The sequence below is a fragment of the Suricata suricatta genome, chromosome 3 (genome assembly GCF_006229205.1).
Source record: "Suricata suricatta isolate VVHF042 chromosome 3, meerkat_22Aug2017_6uvM2_HiC, whole genome shotgun sequence".
In the NCBI taxonomy this organism is placed as follows: Eukaryota; Metazoa; Chordata; class Mammalia; order Carnivora; family Herpestidae; genus Suricata; species Suricata suricatta.
In genome coordinates, this window is record NC_043702.1 from 80,118,559 (window position 1) to 80,139,954 (window position 21,396).

The window sequence follows — 21,396 nt, forward strand, 5'->3', positions numbered from 1 at the left end:
TCCTAGAAGCAGGTTAACTTGCAATTCCCATCATGTAACTAAGCATATTATATGTATATATGTGTTATATGTATATATGTGTTATAGGTATATATGTGTGTATATATATAACAATGTGAATTTTTACTTGAGTTGGCACTACAGATTTATATGCTTCAGTTCTTGGTTATGGTTCTGACACTCAAGACAACATGCTATTTTTTTTCAAGTATTTTGTCTCAGGGTAATTAGCATTATCTACTGAAACAAAGAGTTCCCAAATCTCAGTAGATTTATACAACAAAAGTTTATTTCTATTCACATAAAATCCTTTGGAAGTTGGGCAACTCTTCTTCAATAGGAAAATCAGGTGGTTCTGTCATTTGAGTCTTTCAATCTAACTGGTAAAGAAAGAACACGGAATACTGGGCATGTGACACACAGCTTTTCTGCCTGGTTTTGCATTGACCACAATCTACCACACAGTTCAATCTAACTGCAAGGAAGCCTTGAAATGTGGAATAGCACAGAGGTAAGGTGAGTGTTTGCACTCTCTGATGCACTGTTACCAGTGGATATTTGTCCTCAGAGTAAGTTGCTCACCTTTTTTTATGGTTTCTTTTCTATCTGAAACCAAAACTTACTTGAATCTCCCAAGTTCCTTCCCTTCACTTCCAGATACAGGAATACCAGTGGTGTGTGTGTGTGTGTGTGTGTGTGTGTGTGTGTGTGTGTGTGTGTTTGCTTGCCTAATGTATGGCATAATTTATGGCAGTGAAATGAGCAGGGAGGTAGGTGGAGGAGGCTCAGGGTAGTGTGGGACATAGAAGGGAATGAGCAACATAGGAAGAAACAGAAAAGTCATGGAAAGATATTTGTATATCATGGTTTTTAAATCAAGGACTCCTCTTCTCCAGTCGTTTGTTTGTTTGTCATTTTAATAACAGCTAGTAAGTCAGTTTTTTTTTCTTTGCTAGTTACTTCTTCACGAATTGTTTAGATACAAACAGTAAGTCTAAAGTTGCTGGGTCTAAGATGATTATATCTAGCCCTTAAAATTTTAGAATGACTATACTGACAAACTCCAAATACATACGCAACTCTTTACATCATGCAAGTCCTAAGAGGAAGCATACATAATTGAGAATTATGGATAAGGAAGTCACCCACCTGACTTCACAATTGTGCTGGTGTGGACTTCTTGGAAATTGCTGTGAATTTAGTTACTTGTGAAGTGGAAAGTAAATAGTATCTGATACTTCAATGGGTTTGCACAGTAGATTCTGAGTTTGGTTTTGTAAGTCAGGAAATACTCAGATTCCTGCTTGAGTGGATATTCCTCTGAACTGTCTAATGTGTTCTCACTGTGGAATTAGCCCCAAAGTTCTGAATGTAGAGGTTGCAATTCCTCAAATTGATTCAATTGTCTAACTTTACTTTTAAACATTTTATTTCTTTCATTGATTTTATCTTCCTTTTCATTGTAATTTCTATTATTTATTTTAAAATTTCCAACCATAGTTTTCATATAAGTAAAAATAGTCACATGCTACAAAGAAGATGTGGACAGCGGAGCTGATATTAGAACACAGAGCAATTGACATGACTTGGAAAGGGAGAGAAAGCAACATATGCATGGAGAAATATGTATGGAGTATGGAAATTTTGGAGGTTGTTTTTGTTTTCCTGTAGCTGAAGGGGAATTCTATCAGCACACACACAAGTCCCAATAACAGGTATATTAAAACTCAGATTATGAAATTTATGTAACAAAAGGTAATTTCACTATTACCAATACACACATACAGTAAATTTGAGAATTCTTATTATGTACTGCAGTGTGCTGCATTTCAGAATTTAGTATACTTTTATCTCTTTCATTTAATCTTCAAAACAACCTCATGAGTATATAAGACATGAATTATTATGCTCATTTCATTGTTAGCAAATGAGGCCAACGGGCTTAGGCATCTTGCTGGAGTCACACTCTCCTGAAGTGGTTGAGTCAGAAACAGAGCCCACTTTTCTTTACGGTCCCATTTCCCTTATGCTATAACAACCTGGCGTTTCCTTATCACCATGTTAAGACCTAACTAGGAAAACTAATCATGTGTTGGGTTTTCTAGAAGTAGTTTCCTCATCTCTAGGGAGGAACTTTCTCTAGATTCTCTTTCCCTTTTCTTGAAAGATGGGAATTAGTAATATCCACTCTTTGGTGAACACATGGAAGGGATGCACTATAAGAGTTAAAAGCCTCATTGTCATCCCTGGTTCACAGTTCATACGCAGTCTTGAAGCAAATCCCGTGACCTCTATATCCAAAGTACATCCTCAATTCAACCACTTCTCACCTCAGTTTCTGCCATATGTCTAGCTTGGACTATTGCAGGAGTCTCCTGACTGACCTCCCTGCCCCCTTTCTCACTGAACCCCCTCCCAAATCTAGTTTCCCTACAACCAGTAAACCATTCCCTCCTCTACTCCAACTCTTTCAAGGCTTGCTATCAGGCTCAGAATAAAATCTTCTGCAATGCCCTATGATATATGCCCCTGGAAACCTTTTTTAACCATACTTTCTAATACTTTCCCGCCTTAGCTCACCATCATTAGTCCCATAGCCTCCTTCTTATCCCTCTAATGTGACAATCATTCACCCTGTAAGCATGTGTCATCTCCTGGAGTTCTTTCCCGGCAAATGTGTCCCTGGCTAGCTGCCTATCTTTGGATGGGTCTCATTACAAAGATACCTCTGCAAAGAGCTCTTTCAGCCATCTTATCTAGCTAATTGTACCCAGCACATCATCACTTATTTTGTTTTGAGAATTAGGATTTTATTTTATCATTTATTTTGTTTTATTTTAATTCTAGTATTGTTAACATACAGTGCTATGTTAGTTTCAAAACACCATCACATCTATCCCTTATCACACTTATTATATCAGAAACATTTTTATTCATTCATTTTCTATCTTCTCCACTGCAATGTGAGCTACATAAGAGTAGGGACTTTGTTTGATTTGTCATTATATTTTCAGTGCCAAGGGTAGTGTCTGCCATATAATAGATGTTAAATAAATATTTACCCAATGGGTTACTTTGTTGAAGAAATGAGCGACTGATGAGATAAGTCACTTGGGTCTTAACAAGGCCTGGCTAGATGACAGTAAATATTATTTAACTTTCTTAGCCTCAGTTTTCACATCTGTGAAATAACAATTATAATACTCTCTGCCTCACAGTTCATTTGCTATGAACATTGAGATCATCCACATGCATTGCTTCACAGGTGCCTGACAGATAATGGGCGTTCAAAACTTTTTGACAACTATTGACTTTGCTACCCATGAAAAAAACATAGATAAAATGCAATTCTGTTATTCTCAGTAGAACTGTGCCCATCCATTTAGAACATGCAATCAATGGAACGAGTGACTCAGCTCTTAATTCAAGCTGTGCAGAATCTTGGATCTCAATTTTTTGAGATTGCACAATGCCTTTCAATAGAAAATGTGACAAAAACATGTTCAGGTTTTGGAGGTGCCTTTGTTTTCACTATCTCTGCCAGTAATGTGGCTTTATTTTCAGAGATCTGGCTAGAGGCTGTTGAATCCTTCGTTTCACCTGGTTTAACATCTGGTGCCAGGAGGGCCTTGGTTAGATTTTGGGAAGAGGTTTTGTGAAAGCAAGATTACACCCCTTTGCTTCAGTGGAGGGCCGAGCCTGGGCTCGAAGCCAGGCATGCTGGGAACAATGGTCCAATTTGCTTTCCGAAGTTTCTGGCTTTATGGGCTTTGTTAGAAAAGCCCAGAATCACTTCACACTTCTATGACCTAGGTCTGGCCCTAGATCGCCCTCTGGATGCTGAGTCATTCTGAGGCCAAAGGCGGATGACTCCTGACTCTTCCCCTCCCATGGAAGTTCTCCTGTCATAGGAGCTCAGGTATTTAATGGGTTATGGCTGCTCCCAAGGCAATGCTGTGAGGACCACCTTCATGGCAGATGACATTAAGAGAGGGAAAAGTTTCCCATAAACCTCATCACAGTAACATTCTGAGAACTCAAGAAAGTGTATCAGACACAACCTGTGCTTGAAGATATGCAGGTCAGGCTAACAAATTATAAGAATCCTATGAATGATTTGATAGAAAGTGGGTGCTTTAGGATTCCTGAAGAAAAGATCTGAGACACAAAAGGTCCTATTTGACCAATTCCTACTTGCAAACCAGTGTTTTCTACAGCTGTGGGAACAATGATGCAGACAATACCTGTTAGGACCCTGGAGTTCAGTAGAATCCTGTGAGAGGCTTGCAGAATATGCAGATTCCTGGATTCCATCCTCAGAACTTTTCATGTAGTAAATCTGTAATCAGGATCAGACTCCTGCTGTTGCCATGGTCTTTCTCCTCCACCTCCTTCTCCTTTATTCCTCCTCCCTCTTCTTCCTTTTAACATATTTTATTGACATACAATTAACATGACTGAAATGTATATATCTTGAAATTCAGTTCAAAGAGTTTTTAACAATTGCATACATTCTTATAACTACTTTCCAAAACAAGATATAAAATATTTTCACCACCACAGGGGGGTCCCTTGTGCCCCTTTCTAGAGAATCCCATTTCCCCTAACATCCTCTTCCCCATTTTCTGATTCTAGTCACAGATTTCCTCAGTCTGTTCTTGGATTTTAATATAACTGGAATCCTACGGTAAGTAGAGTTTTATGTCTGGCTTCTTCTGTTCAACATAATTTGGAGGAAAGGATTCATCCTTATAGTATGCAACAATAGTTCCTTTCTTTTGAAATTGCTGCCTAATATCCCATTCATCAAAGCACATAATTTTTTTGTATTTAAAAAATTTTTAATGCTTTTTATTTATTTTTGAGAGACAGTGCGAGCAGGGGAGGGTCAGAGAGAGAGGGAGACACAGTATCCAAAGCAGGCTCCAGGCTCTGAGCTAGCTGTCAGCACAGAGTCTGAAACAGGGCTTGAGCCCACAAACTGTGAGATCATGACCTGAGCTGAAGCTGGACACTTAACCGACTGAGCCACCCAGGCACCCCTTAAAGCACAGATTTTTATTTTGCTTAGATAGGCATTTAGATTGTTTTCAGTTTTGACTATTATAAATAAGTCTGCGATAAACACTCTTATACATTTTTTATTGTGAACATAAGTTTTTATTTCTCTTTGGCAAGTACCTAGGAATGAAATGTCTGGCTCATAGGATAGATGTATATTTAAATTTAAAAAATTACTAAATACTTTTCCAAAATGAGTGCATCATTTTATACTCTGAACAGCAATGTAGGAGAGTTCCAGTTGCTCCATACACTCACCAACCAACATTTGGTGTTGTTAAAATTTTTTAATATAATTAAAAATGTTAAGCACCTTTTGGTCTATTCATTGGTCATTTGCAATATCCTATTTCTTGAAATGTGTTCAAATCATTTGGACATTTTTCACGGGGTTCTTTGTCTTTTTTATTGTTCATTTTCATGAGTTCTTCTATGTTCTAGGTAGAAGATTTTTGTCAGATACTTGTAACAAATATTTTTTTCCAGTCTGTAGCTTTTCATTTTTAAAGATTGCTTTTGATAAGTAGACATTTCTAATCTTGATTGTTTAACTTGCCAATTTTTCTTTTATGGTCTGTAATTTTGAGAGATTGTTTCAAGAAATTTTTTTCTTTCTATGAAATTGCAAAGATATACACCTGTTTTTTTTTTCTAGAAGTTTCATAGTTTAGGACTCATACCAGTTTGAGTGTGTGTGTGTGTGTGTGTGTGTGTGTGTGTATACAGATGTGTGTGAAATGAGCTAGGAGATTGAAATTCATTGTTTTTCATTACGGGTATATTATGGAAGGTAGCAATTGCTAAAAAGACTTGAGTTAATCTGATGCCTTGGTTTTCTGCATTTTTAATAAGCATTTTAGATGGCTGTGGTGTAGAGGATTCAAGGATTATGTAATCTATGTTGCTATGGAAGACAAGTGAATGGATGTGTATTTTGCTTTTTAAGGGAGAAAATTGCTAGCCATTTAATAATAATGTTATCAATAATCATTAGGAGAGATTAAACTTTATTAAACTTCTGATGCTTTACCTCAATTAAAATGAACACTTTATATATTATTTAATCTTTACAACAGTCATATGAAGTAGATATTATTATTTGTATATGAAGACATGGAGGCTCAGTGAGCTTAATTCATTTATTCAAAGATGCATCTTAGTAAACATTGAAGCCAAAATCCACACTCCGGTTTTCTGACTCTAGAACCATTGCTTTTTGCCTTCTTCCATTATGTACTGACATTGTTTCATTGCTATCAGTAAATGTAATGATTTCTTGATGCAGTGGTCTTCAAATATTTTTTTCTCAGGTCTACTCTTAAAATTTATTGAGGACCTCAGAGAGCTTCTATTATATGAATAATATACATTGACATTTATTGTATTAGAAACTAAAACTGAGAAACATTCAAAATGTTGATAAATTTACTTAAAAATAACAGTGACAAATTCGTCAGAGATTAGCATACATAGTGTATTGTAATGGAAATTATTTTCCAGGAAAGCAATTAGTGAGAAGGGTGGTATTTTACATTTTTTCAAATCTCTTTAATACTTGGCTTAACAGAAGATATCTATACTCTCACATCTGATTTTACATTTTTTCAAATCTCTTTAATATTTGGATTAACAGAAGATATCTATACTCTCACATCTGATTTTATATCTGTTGAGATATATTCTTTTTTGTTGAAGTACAGAATATGAATAAAATCTAATGGAACACATACACATGGTTTGAAAAGGAGCAATATTTTAATGGACTTTTTAGTTAATTATAGCTATTCTTTGATACTACATCAAACCCCAACAATGGTTTCATAAGTATTAAATGATACTTAAATGTTTTGTATTGTGGAATCTGAAACCATATTTTGTATCAGTGAGCTTTTTGCACACAGTTTAAGTGAATATTTTATCCATGAATGATTTTGTAACAACATGCATTGGTCATTTGGAAAATACAGGTTTTCTGAGTTATAAGGATTCTGGTGGGCATGAAAACGCACTGCCGAGCTCTCCTACTTCAGGAAATGTAATTGACTCACGGCATCTGCTTCTGCCTTTCTAGATTCACCACTACATTTGAACAAAAAAGGTCAAGCTTTCCATGGCTGCTCACAGCCAAGGAACAAGCTGAGCGGAAGCACTAATGCAATCCCATACCTGTGAGATGCAGACCTGCTTCAACTGGTGATATTGACTCCAGAATGTACCATTGGCTTGTCATACACATCCTTAAATTGTACTGCAGTCTGACGCTCTTCTTACCCCAACCACTTTCCTTCCTACCTCCTTCAGAGATCTCAGATCTGCATTTCTGTGCCTTCCCTGACTCTCTTTACCTTTCAGGGGCATTTCCATCAATACTTCTTTTGAATGACTAATTTCATTTTAGCATCTGCTTCTCAGGGGCCTAGCACTAATATACAGCGCTCTAAATTTTGACACATTTTATCACATAATATCAAAATAATATTTATAAACATCATCAATGATCTCATTAAGAATATCTTTAAGTATTGGGAAGCTCTCAAGTACAAAGTGGAAGACATGACTTTTTTCCAAAATTCTGATTTTTTACTTGAAAACTTGAATTTTATCATTTGCAACATATACTGTCAGTTGTTTTCCTTGAAATAGCAGGCTTACTCTATTTAATTACGTGAAAATTCCTACCAAATTCCTAAGTCTGAATAACCATAGTATACCTATGTGTCAGTGGTTCTTTCTAGGAAAAAAAGAAGTGGCTAGTTCAGCTCGCAATTCAAACATTCAAATGAGGACTTTCCCTTGAGAAAATCACTGGGTGCAGAACGCCATCAGAAGTATTTTTAATCCATCTATGCATTTCACTTCATCACTCTGAATATTAGAAAGGCATGTTGTAAGGGCCATGATTTAATAAAATTTATGATTTTTACTCCTGTCTCAAAGACACTCCTAGTGGAACTCTACATTTCCTACAAGTGCATAAGAAAATAATGCCTGCTGATAGTGTTTGTTGCCACTGACTCAATTCAGCTCTGACCTGAGTTATTTGACCCAGCATGGTCTTTGCTCCATCAGTGCAAAAGTCAACACAGTAAGAAAGGCAAATGATACTTTTATATTGATGTAAAAATAGTTTTGACCTCACAGACCCTGTAGGAAGTCTATGGAACCCCTATGTTTTCACAGGCTATATTCTGAGAACCATTTAATAGAAACATCAAACATTTATTGAATACTCAGTTTGTACATTTTTCTAGGCCCTGAGGCTGCATGGAAGGACAGTTCCAAGTATCAGCCTCAAAGAGCCCTCTGGCTTTTTAGAAGAGGACACCAGATATTAAATAAATAGATTAGAATTAGTGGAGTATGCTATGGAACAGAGGCAAAGGATATTTTTGTTCTGTCTTTAAGGGTCAGAGGAGTTCATACTAAGAATATGATTATTTTGGGAGGGAGGGGCAGAGGGAAAGGAAACATGTTTTAATTTTTTTTATTTCTTTTATTTTAGTGAAAGAGAGTATGCAAGTGGAGGAGAGGGACAGAAGGAGAGAGGGAGAGAGAGAGGGAGAGAGAGAGAGGAGAGGGAGGGAATCTTAAGCAGGCTCTGAGCTGGGTATGGAGGTGGGATTTGATCTCACTACCATGAGATAATGACCTGAGCCAAAATCAAGGGCTCAACACTTAACTGACTAAGCCACCCAGGCACCCTTACTAGGAATATGATTCCTGAGGCAAGACTTGAAGATTGAGAAATGGCTTATCCAAAATATAAAATAGGTAGGCATTCTGGGAGGAAGGAGCAACATAATCAAAGAATAAAGGCATGGCAGAGTGTGAGGTTTTTACAATTTTCTGTCTGAAAAACAGTAAAGTATTATTTTAATCCACCCCCAAGATCCCAAAAAGTTTAGTTACATATTTTGTTAGAATTTTTATTTCTGTTTTACTTCTCAGCCAAGTAGACTGTAGGATGGTGTCTCCTTTGCACCAAGTGCAGTGGCAAACACAGCCTTATATTTTCCCTCTTAATGGCTGATTCTTAATCATTTCTCCGAATATTGTCTTTTTGTTTTTATTTTTAATATGACCCCCAAATAAGGCACATCTGAATATTTCCCTAGCAATTCAAATGGAACTGTTTGAATTGTATTGTCCTCACATAATGTCCAAATTCTACAGTAGCTCAAATTTGGTTTATTTAATATGCATAAAACCATGAGCCTTAAAGTCCAAGCCCTTGTTTTCCCAAACATGCTTATGATTTGCTAAACCATAAAGGGAGTGGATACTTTAGATCAGAAACCCACAGTGCAAATGAATGTATTAGTGTGGTATTGAATGTTTATTTATGTAAACTCAAGATTGCTAGGGAGAGTTCAGCAAACAAATCACTATGATTCAGATGTTTCCTAACAACCACCTGGGGGAGGAATGAGATCTTCTCATTTCATCTTAATCACTGGCAATCAGAGACATTTGACAACTGGGAAATATCACACAAATTATTAGAAGAGCAATCATAAAATATAATAAAGGATAGAAAGAAATATAGTCTTCCCTTGTCAGGGATTTATGCACAATTGCATAAAATATTTGATCAGGTTTAAATCCAAGTTGTATTTTTAACTAAAATCCTCTCTAAAGGAACCACAGCTCTTATAGACCAAATCTTTTTATATGCAAAAAAAAGTGAATGGATATCAACACTGAGATTCACATGTTCAGCTTTGTGTATCTCCTCAACATTTGGTGTCTAGGTGGAAGTGTTAGCTTTATAGTCTCTCTTTATAAACCTATAAATATTTCTTGACTCAGAAGTTTCCAAGTGTTGTGTCACCTTAGCCATTATGTGAGAGAAGATTAGAAATCATAACAAGTAGGACTTGTTCCACAAGCTCCCATCCCCAAATCTCTGAGGCTGAAAATATTCTCTTTGCTCACCTCCCGTTCTAACTATTTGTATACAAGTTGAATTTTATTAAGGTAAACAATTAGGATAGGGAATAAGTGGGAGAAACAAGTCACATGAAGGCAGTCTGAGAGTGTATGAAGGAGCATATGAAAAAGAGAAGCGTAGGCAAATTACTGTAACAATGGCTCCAAAATTCTCAGTGGCGTTTTTTGGATGTAACATCAAAAGCACAGGCAACAGAAGCAAAAATAAACAAGGAGATTATATCAAAGTAAAAAATTCTCCACAGAGCAAAGGAGACAATAAACAAAATGAAAAAGCAACCCACAGACTGGGAGAAAATATTTATATACCATACATCTGATAAGGGGTTAATATCCACAATATATAAAGAACTCATACGACTCAATAGCAAATCACTAGATAACTCAATTTAAAAATGGACAAAGGACCTGAATAGACACTTTTCCAAAGAAGACTTACAAATGACCAACAAGTATATGAAAAGGTGCTCACTATCAACTTGGGTGATTGGAAATGCAAATCAAAACCACAATGAGATATCATTTTATACTTGTTATGATGGCTATTATCAAAAAGTCAAAAGGTAGTAAGTGTTAGGGAGGATGTCAATAAAAGGGAAGTCTTACACACTGTTGATGGGAATGTAAATTGCTGCAGCTTTTATGGAAAACAGTATAGAGTTGCCTCAAAAAATTAAACATAGAACCACAACGTGATCCAGGAATCCTACTTCTGGCTATTTATCTGAAAGAAATGAATCAATATTTCAAAAATATATCTGCACTCCTAGGCTCATTGCAGCATTATTCAATAGAGCCAAGATACGGAAACAACCTGAGTGTCTTCTGGATCAATGGATAAAGACAATATGATATATAGAGATATAGACATAGGTATATATTATTCAGTCTTAAAAAAGAAAGAAATCCTGCCATTTGTGACAACATACATGAAACTAGAGGACATTATGCTTAGTGAAATAAGCCAGACAATGAAAGACAAATACTACATGACCTCACTTACACGTGGAATCTAAAAATGCTCAAGTTGAGCACCTGGGTGGCACCGTCAGTTAAGCATCTAACTCTTGATCTCAGCTCCGGTCATGACCTCACAGTGTGTGGATTTGAGCTCTACCTTGGGTTCTGTGCTGAAGGGCATAAAGCCTGCTTGGGAATCTGTCTCTCCTTCTCTCTGCTCCTCCCCAGCTTGTGTTCTCTCTCTCTCTCAAATAAATAAACTTAAAGAAATTTTTTAAAAATGCTGAAGTCATAAAAGCAGAGAATAAAATGGTGGTTTCCAGGGGCTGGAGTTTTGGGGAAATAGGGAAAATGCTGGTCAAAAGGTATAAACTCTAAGTTAATGATGAATAAGTTCTGGGGATCTGAGTATATATGATGATTATCATTAACAATACTGTATTGTGTACTTGAAATTTGCTAACAGTAGACCCTAAGTATTTTCACCACACAAACACACAAAGAAAGTAAAGTGATATATGTGTTAATTAACTTGCTTATGATAATTATTTCATAATTTATACATATATCAATACATCACATTGTACACCTTAAATATATACTATTTGTATTTGTCAATCATACATCAATAAAGCTGAGGGAGGGAAATCTCAGCTGCTTAACAAATTAAACGTTTATTTCTCATACTTGTTGGAGTCCATTGTGAGCCAGTGGTGATAGGGGGAGGGGTTACCTGCTCCATGCACTCAGGGACCACAATACTTCTATCTTGTGGGTTCTCCATGTCTCAGGGCTCTGGATTCCATAACTGGATTCTCTGCCTTCAGTTGGCAGGTAAGATAAGAGGATTAGAGAATGACTTGCCAGGTCTTGGAGGCCAAGCCTGGAGACTGTGTTCACTTTTGTTCCTACTCATTGGATGAATCTAAGTTGTAGGACCATACCTAACTGCAAGAGAGGTTGTTAAATAAGTTCTGGCTGTATGCCCTGCAAGAAACAACCAGTGGGGTGCCTGGGTGGCTCAGTCGGTTAAGCGTTTGGCTTCGGCCCAGGTCATGATCTCAAGGTTCGTGGGTTCAAGCCCCGCATCGGGCTCTGTGCTGACAGCTAGCTCAGAGCCTGGACCCTGCTTCAGTTTCTATGTCTCCCTCTCTCTCTGACCCTTCCCTGCTCATGCTGTCTCTCTCTGTCTCTCAAAAATAAATTTAAAAACATTAAAAAAAAGGAAACAGAACCAGAGTTTGGTGACCACCTAGCATTGTCTCAGTTATACTGATCAACATGTTCTTAGTAATAGTTGTCAGCACTATGGGTAGGTTGCATGTTGAAAAGTTTCAAATCTATCATAAGAGGTACTTATCATTTTATTCATTTACTCAAAAATATTATCAAATGCCACTCTAAGTAGTGCATTGGGCAAGGCACTCAATATGCAACACTAAGCAGAGCATATAACACAGAGATATATCACAGTCCCTGCCTTCAGGACCTTATGGTCTCCTACCAGCTACTTTCTCATCAACCTTCTTCATTCATCCAAAAGCTGCTGACAGTGTATGAATAGGAGGGAAGAGGAGGTAAGCACTTGTCCTAATTTACTATCCCAGAGGTTATTCTAGCCATAGACCTGCACATCAGTTTATCCACTATAGCTATCAAGGGGCAATCCAGAAGATCATGGAATTTATATTTAATGATGCTTTATATTTTTTAAACTATTTACATATACAAGTGAAGAGGACTTGGAATTAGCTGTGTGATCCTGGGCAAATGACTTAAGCAATCAACATTAGTTCTTGATCTATAAAATGGGAATAAAAATAATATCTACCCTGTAGAATAATTGGGAATAAAAATAAGATCTACCCTGTAGAGTAATTGGGAATAACATGGTGAAGTGGTTAGCAGAATGCCCAACCCGCTATAATAAAAAATGTGATAATAACTTTTGCCATTTTTATTGAACTTAAAAAAAAAACAACTCTGAGAAGTAGAGTCCATTTTATAGATGAGAAAAACTATAGTTCAGAGAAGTTGAGTATCTAGAAAGAGGTTGCACAGTTTAGTAATCACAGGGGTCAGGATTGATACCTAGGTTAGTGGTCTTTCATTAATCCATGATTCCTTGCAAGATCTACAAGTTATAAAGTACTTTTGAGGACCATTTGCTTTCTTCTATATTGAAAAGAAACTGGGATAACCCCTTTAATACAATGGAAAGACGAATATATTTCCTCTTGTAACCTGACATGACAGTTTTTATAAGCATGAAATTTTAGTTTTCAAGCAGCATATTGGCAAAACATCTGCACCCTGCTGTTTGGAGGTAAAGGTTGTTGTAGTTTACAGATGGTGTGGAAAAAGAATAGTGAGTGTAAGATTTGGAAGGCCTGAGTTCTAATACTTGTTCTGCAGGTGGCCAGCTGTAGGACTTAAGATAAGTCACCTCATCTCACCTCAGTTTTTTATTTGTAAAATAGGCTTTTGGAACATCATGTAGTTACTTAGCACCCTGTCAATGTAGCATAAAGCAGATTAACTGATGAGTCAGAAGACAATGAAAGCATAGCATTTTGGAATTAAAAGTGAACTCAAGTCATCTTTAGACTCAGACTGCTGAATTTAAGTCTCTTGATGCTAGAGCCACTTAGCTGTTTGGAGAATTTAAATCCTTCAGCATGCCTAGCAAGGAGGGAGAGACTGAATAGTCTTGTTGCCATGGTAGAAAATATTCTAAAGATATGAATTGTGTCTATGTTGAAGGCCCAATTATGAACAGATCAAAGTTCATACTCTACAACTATCTCTGTGCCCCCACAGAAATGGACATGGTGTTGGTAAGTTTGTGAATGAACTTTTATAACCTGTATCCTCTACCAATGTCTTTGTAGTCATCAGAGAACTTTTACTTCGTTTACTATAAAGACCAAAGAATAGTATTCTTTTAATTTCTTCCAACCCTTAATTAGTGTATCTTTTTAGAGCTTGTTTGGAGGTTCTAGCAGGGGAGCGCACCGAAGAAGGGTCCTCCTCTATCGGGGAAGGTTGTACTCATCAACGGAGCGCGCAGCTTTGGGAGGGATGCACATGAAGCGGAGCGGTGAGGAGGGAAGGGGACACGGCCTCGCCAGCCAGATCAGCCGAATCAATCCTGGCAATCAATGGGGTGACAGATGTCGCAGCCAGATCACCCTCACATCCTTAGTGTATCTTTCTAAGAGAAAAAATAATCTTACTATTCTAAGATGGGGGTGGAGAGTCTGTTATTGAAATGATACAGTTAAATTTTGATCAAAATGTTATAATTCAATAAGAGTTCATAGAACCTTTTCATTTTGCTAAATCAAGTTGGCAAAAAACTTGCTGAGGAACCTAAAGACCTGAAGTAAAAAAAAAATTTATAAAAAAATGCCACTATTAGATTTCTTTAGCATACTTTTTAAAAGATCTGATATTTATCTCATAGTTAACATTTCAACCAATTTATTTTTACCTATGAAGAGGACACACAGAGAAGTCCATGAGGAGGAATTTGTTACAGAGGATGGGGTAAGGACCCCAGGCTTGCCAGATTCGTGACACTGTCCTCTTTTCACCAACTGCATTTAATACATTCATCTTGAACTTGCTTTGGTTTGGGAAAAAAACTCTGTGGAAGATTTTTTCAGAGTTTTAATAGAGAGACAGTGAATGTTGGGAGATAAATACAATCACCAGCTATCCAAATAATTTCATCTGAATCTGAATCTCAGTTGCCTAATTTGTAAAATGAACAGTACAGAAATCCTTGCCTCCCAGGATTGTCACAGGACTTACATGAGAAGGGAACTGAAAAGTGATGGGGATTTAGCTGGATTCAATCATTTTCAGCCCTTTTCCTTCCTAATAATATTAGCTTCCATTCATGGCACACGTTCTGTGCCATTATCTATGCTTAAACACTTTCCATGAATAATCTCATCAATTTATCAAAACATGAGGAAGCTGAAGCTTCTGGAAATTATTAAATCCACTCTCAAGGTGACCGGGTCAGTAAGTGTCAGAGTCAGTTCCTAACTGAGATGTCCCTGACACTGGAGAGCATGCTTGACCACCATGTGTATTTATTTCCTGTTGCTGCTGTGACAAATTACCACAGATTTAGTGGTTTCAACAGCACAAATTTATTCTCCTGCAGCTCTGGATGTAAAATCCAAAGTCCATTTCAGTGGGCTAAAGTCAAGGTGTTAGCAAAGCTGGTCCCTTTTGGAGGCTCTAGGACAGAATCCATGACTTGTCTCATCTAGCTCCTGGAGGTCACCTGCATCCTTCCTGTGGCCCTGTCTTCCATCTTCAAAGCCAGGGATGAACCTTGCTTCCATTTTCACATAATCTTCTTCTGTGGTCAAATCTTCTGCCTCCCTCTTTTAGGATACTTGTAATTACATTTAGGGTCCACTCTGATAATCCAGGATAACCTTCTCATCTCAAGATCCGTAATTTAATAACGTCTCCAAAGTCCCTTTGCTACATGAGGTAACACTCACAAATTCCAGGAATTAACACCTGTATATATATATATATACCATACCCTGTGACCTTATTTCCTTTTCCCTTCCTATTATATGATAACCCAGCTTTAGTTTTATCTCCTAACTGTGATGTCCTGCTTGGGTTAAAGTCCATAGTTTGGTAAATTTGTTAAATAACAATCAAACTTAGCTGGGTGGGATATGGGAAGATGCACACATTGAAAGAATTTAGATAGGACAGGTGGGTTCTTGTTATTCCATAGGGCTAAAGGCTTCCTGGACAGTGAGCACCCTTGCTCATAATTCAACAGGTGAGAACACCAGCTTGACTCAGCTCAACCCCGAAAAGGCTAAATGTATAGCTTCTCCCTGACTCATGATATAAACTGGCCAATGTAGATTTTAGTATCTGGAGACATGGTCAGGAAGGCTCCAAGGTATCCTTCTTTTCCTGAAACTTTAAAATTTTCCTCCCAATTCTAAGATCTCTGTTCATACTTCTGGAAAGCTTTGTTAATGACAGAGGCAGGGTCTTGAAGTCCTTTTGTGACTCACTTCAGATATGTCATACTGTAATTTTTGTATCTGTTTATTCATCATCTATTCATCCATCTTTCTATTTATTTATTCATAGTTGATCATAAACATGAGTTAATATAATTTCTAATTATTTATTTTTTTAATTATTATTATTATTGTTTTTTACATCTGAGATTTTCTTCTGAACAGTCAATCCCTGGAAATGAACTAGTTTCACTGGTTCACTGGTTAAAAGTCCTGTGACATTTTGGGGCACCTGGATGGCTCACTCAGTTAAGCATCCAACTTAAAAAAATTTTTTTAATGTTTATTTAATCTTGAGAGAGAGTTACAGAGCAGGAGTGGGGGAGGAGCATAGAGAGAGACACACACAGAATTGGAAGCAGGCTCCAGACTCTGTGCTGACAGCTCAGAGCCTGATGCGGGGCTCGAACCCACAGACTGTGAGATCATGACCTGAGCCAAAGTCAGCCACTCAACCAACCGAGCCAGCCAGGCGCCCCAAGCACCCAACTCTTGACTTCAGTTCAGGTCATGATCTCACAGTGGTGACATCAAGCCCCATTTCAGGCTTCTCTTTGAGTGTGAGGCCTGTTTGAGATTCTCTCTCCCTCTCCCCATGCTTCCCCCACCCCTCCTTGTGCTCTGTCTTTCTCACAAAAGAAAAAGAAAAAGAAAAAAAAATACTGTGATATTCTAAAGCTTTTGGTAGACACTCAGGCCTCTACAAAGGTTTTGCAAACATGTTGTACTCCTAGCAGTATGCATCCATTCCATGCTATCTTTTTATTATCACTAATTTTTTTTTATTTAAGAGGATCACGCTTGTTGGAAAACACAAAGAAGTACAGAAGGCTGTAAATACACAATCCCACTTGCCAGAAGGAAGTTTTGCTAACAGACATTTTCTCTTCTAGTCAAAAGCTTACACATGTGTAACTATAAACTGAGATCCTACTAAACATACTCTTTGGTCACTTGAACTTATGTGCTTCACAGTACACATTGGTCACTGTTTTACTGTATCATATAGAGAGGACTCATTCTTTGAAATGACTGCCAAGTTTCTATTGTATGACCAAACCCTATTTTTCTAAACCAAACTCCTCTTACCGTTTTGATCTAGGTTTCTATACAACAAACTTTCTACATATGTTCCCGTATTTCAGGACCCTCATACTGTAATTCTTGATTCTATTGATTACCTTGAGATCTGTGCATCCCATGCCTCATGTAAGGTGAGGTATTTTTTAATTTAAGTTGAGGAATTGCAATGTTAGGTGATAATTGTGTAATAGAAAAAGAGAGGGTGTCATTTCAGATTCTATGTAGGACTTTTAAAACTGAGATATAGTTGAAATACAGTGTTATATTAGTTTTAGGTGTACAACATAGTGATTCAGTTCTATACATTACTTAGTGCTCACCTTGGTAAGTATAGTCACCATTTATCACCACACTATATTATTATAATTTTATTGACTATGTTCCCCCTGCTGTACTTTTTTCATTCTTGTGACTTATTTATTTATCACTGGAAGTTTGTGCCTCTTAATCCTCATCACCTATTTTACCCATCCCCTCAAACCCTTCTCTAATGGCAACCACCACTTTGTTCTTTGTATTTATGATTCTGTTTCTGGTTTTCTGTTTGCTTGTTCATTTCCTTTGTTACGTGAGTGAGCAGGGAAGAGCGGAAGAGGGAGAGAGAGAGAGAGAGAGAGAGAGAGAGAGAGAGAGAGAGAGAGTCTTAAGCAGGCTCTTGTTGAAAGAAACAATATTTATGGAGGGATTCCAGAAGATATTCATTTCATTTATTCCTCCAGTTATGTTAAAATCAATCCTCAGACTAAGCAGTGTAGCAGAGGGGTTGTACAAATAAGTGTGATCCTTTGCCCCTCGGCAGAATTACTTGAACAGCAGTGTGCTTTGATATTAGGCCACTGCTCCGCACTGAAGGGTAGTGTGAAGCAACAGCTTTGGGAGAGCAGCCCAGGCCAAGTGTCAGTAATAGAACTTACGTGAACAAGGCGTACACACTTTCCTTTTAATTCAGCCTCAAGCCTAATCAGGGACCTAGATTCATGTTTTTTCCCTGTTTGGGGGACCTAACGCTCTGACAAGATGTTGTCCTTCAGGGTGTATGGTTACTGTAGAGTGACAAAATCCTACCTTTCCTTCCCAGAACAGAGCAGCATTGTATTTTTAGGGGTCATCATAGCGTATTCATTATGTTTGCAGTCTTTAAGTCAGCTCTCTGTTGATCTAGCCAGGACTGATTCTTGAATTGCTCCTGATTTTTTAGAGGCATTGTCTTTGTCCATTTAACATAGCTGGTTTGGCCTCCATCACATCTGTCTGCATAATCATTCATTTGTTTAATATCCAGTGGGCTTCAGACTCCTGAAACTGTGACTTGAACCTGGCACTCATGCTTAATTTCATTTGCTTAAAATTTTGTGGCAGTGCATTCAAGAGGTTATTATCTTTCGTCTTTTGTCTTTATTCTGGGTTTTCCCTGCCATCTTTTCTTTCTTACTTTCTTTTTTCATTATTTTTATGTTTTGTTTTTAGTTTCATTTTTTTTTAACTTTTATCCTGAGAGAGTATGTGTTGTCTCTTTATGTAGAGAAAACTGTGGGGCACCTGGGTGGCTCAGTCAGTTTAATGTTGGATTTCAGTCAGGTCATGATACCATAGTTCATGAGTTCAAGCACAGAGCTCACTTCAGATCCTCCGTCTCCCTCTCCCTTTTCCCCTCATGTATGCACTCTCTCTCAAAAGTGAATAATTATTTAAAAAAATAAGGAAGAGAAAAAACTGCATCTGGTTCAGAATATGGAGATTCAGTCTATGATTTACTGCTTTTTATTGGTAATTTTAGGCCTCTCCAATTTTCTTATTGATTAAGCCCTATACACCCTATGGCTACCACGAGGATTAATGCTTATATAGCAGTTGCTAGAAAGCAGGGCTAGAAGGGGTGGCTGGATATTAAGACTGATATAACAATTTGTATAGAGATGATAAAATGGCCTGCCATAAAAAGCTACAAATCCTGAGGTAGTTTTGCCTGGATAAAAGCTCTTGATAGAGGCCAAGGAGTTGATGATTATCCACTTTTAAGGGTACTCACATATTATGGTCCAGCTCCTTTGAGAGGAAGGTGAGATAAAGGTGATCCAGGGGTGGATTACATCCAACCAACATTTCAGAATCCTAAGGTATGTTACTTCACAAGGTTGTTTAGAATCTACCTGCTCATAATAGGCCTGACTTCTATCAGTCTAGGCATCTGAAGACAGTGGAAAGTTCTGTATTCATTTCCAATTCTATCAAGTCCTATGATCTTAATAAATTCATGATACAAATAAATTTCAACTTGAGGTGTTTAAAGCTATGAATCGTAATGGCTATGTAATAAGGAATACTTTTAAATCCTTTGAGGATATGTTTATTTGAAAAAAAATTTCATATACATCTAATATCATGACACCAAAGCAATAACAAAACAAAGAGCATTTACTTAGCTTTTGTGGATTTGTTTGTTTGTTACCTTGTTTCCCCCAGTAAGCTTTACGCCCAATATAGGGCTTAAACTCAGGGCCCTATGGTCAAGAGTCACATGCTCTACCGCCTGAAGCGGGCAGGTGCTCTCAGCATTTACTTATTCTTCAATGGCAATTTGAGAGTAGCTAAATTTTCTGGTAGAAATTTATTTACACTTGTTCATTTTATTAATAAGCTGCAAATCATCTGAGTTTTTGTTTTCTTTGGAGGAAACATAGACAAAAAAGGAGCTAGAAAAGAAGGAAATATCTGAATAATGTGGTTCCATAAGATGCTGGTGTTCAATTTTCTACTTCAGTAGAACTCTTCCAAAATTATTTTTTTCTTATTTATAACTTTTCTGTTAATTTTTGGTAAAAATATATGTATAATCTGAATGTCTCTGTCAATAACAGCCAGAAACTGAGATTCCTGGTTTTAGGAAGTGTGCTTAAAGAGAGCAAATTTGAGGGACATAAAAACATAACAGAGTTAAAAGAATTCTTATAAGCAAGTGTGGCAAAGACCAGGCTGTGCAAGATGCTGTTAGAAGATCGAAAATCTATGGAGTATTCAAGAACAGGGAACAGGGTAGAATTAGGTGGGGGCACATGAAGCATGGGCTTTCGTTCTCTGCTCAAGAATAGATGAAAGATCTTAAATTACACTAAGAGGTAGAAATTCCTTTAAAAGGTTAGGTGTAATGGTTATAGTTATTACTGATATTTTCCTTCTTAAAGATGTTCCATCACAGCCTTGATTTCCCATCCATCCCTTAGTGAATAAGCTGTGATCCAGCTATAAGACATAAGATGGGCAAAATGACACTTTAAACCTAGATACAGTTTAGAGCAGTAATTAGGAGCAGAGTTTTTGGAGTCAGAAAACCCTGTCTCTTCCACTTCCCTTGGGAAATTTGCTGACACTTTCCAAGTCCCTTCCTTCATCTGTAAAATCAGTTTTAATAATATCTGCCTCAAAATGTCTCTTCAAGGGATATTCTAAGAATTAAATGACAAAATGGACAAGTTGCTTGATGTGATAAATGCTCAAAATATTATAGTTGAATCTAGTTTTTATTGTTGTTGTACCTAATCATTATCCTGTGGAAAATCTGAGTGGTATATGGTGTGGTAACACACTGAAGGTGTTAAGTCAATGTTAAGTAATGATTGAAGGGGGAGTGGGTGACCAAAAGTTCCAGAGGAAAAGTGTGACTCAAAGGCCACCTTTTACAGAATGCTAACCAGACAAGCACATTTTTGGTTCCAGCAAACAAAGCGAATATACCCAAGATCAGAGCCCTTCAACAGGTCCATAGAGCCAAAGCTCTAGGAACCAAATATCTTTACCACCCAGGTCATCTAAACCATCTAAGCATCCCAGCTGGTGCTCTCCAGGTCAGGAAATATGAATCAGAAAGAGGATGTGATCTTTGCAGAAAAAGCCTCATTAAGATGATCATTTACAGTTTTGTTTTGAACAGTAAGAAGGTTGGTACCTGCTCATAGATGACAATGAGAGGAAGTTCTGGGAAAGTAGGTAGGAATCCCAGATCTGGTTTTATTTTGTCACTGACATGCTAGAAAATCATTGGTAAGACTTGTCTCTTAAATTTTCAGAGCCTCTGTTCCTTCTTCTGAGCAAAAGGATTGGACAAGATGACCACCGAGGTATTTTTCAACTTTTTCTCAACTTATTAATCTATATTACTTTCTTTCAATTTATTAGTCTATTTAGTCTATTAGAATTACAATCAGTAAACTTATTCTCTGATTGCACATTTGCAGTTCACAAATTTTTCACTAGAGATTTATACCTTAGT

At 37.2% G+C, this 21,396-nt stretch overlaps 1 long non-coding RNA gene across 1 annotated transcript; it reads right to left on the reverse strand.

The window, feature by feature from the left end:
- Positions 1 to 320: 320 nt before the first annotated feature.
- Positions 321 to 19,180, reverse strand: LOC115287250. The gene is made up of 3 exons (XR_003906370.1): positions 19,159 to 19,180; positions 4,245 to 4,421; positions 321 to 380 (listed from the first exon to the last, which is right to left on the reverse strand). It is a non-coding gene; the product is annotated as an uncharacterized LOC115287250 (long non-coding RNA).
- Positions 19,181 to 21,396: the final 2,216 nt, after the last annotated feature.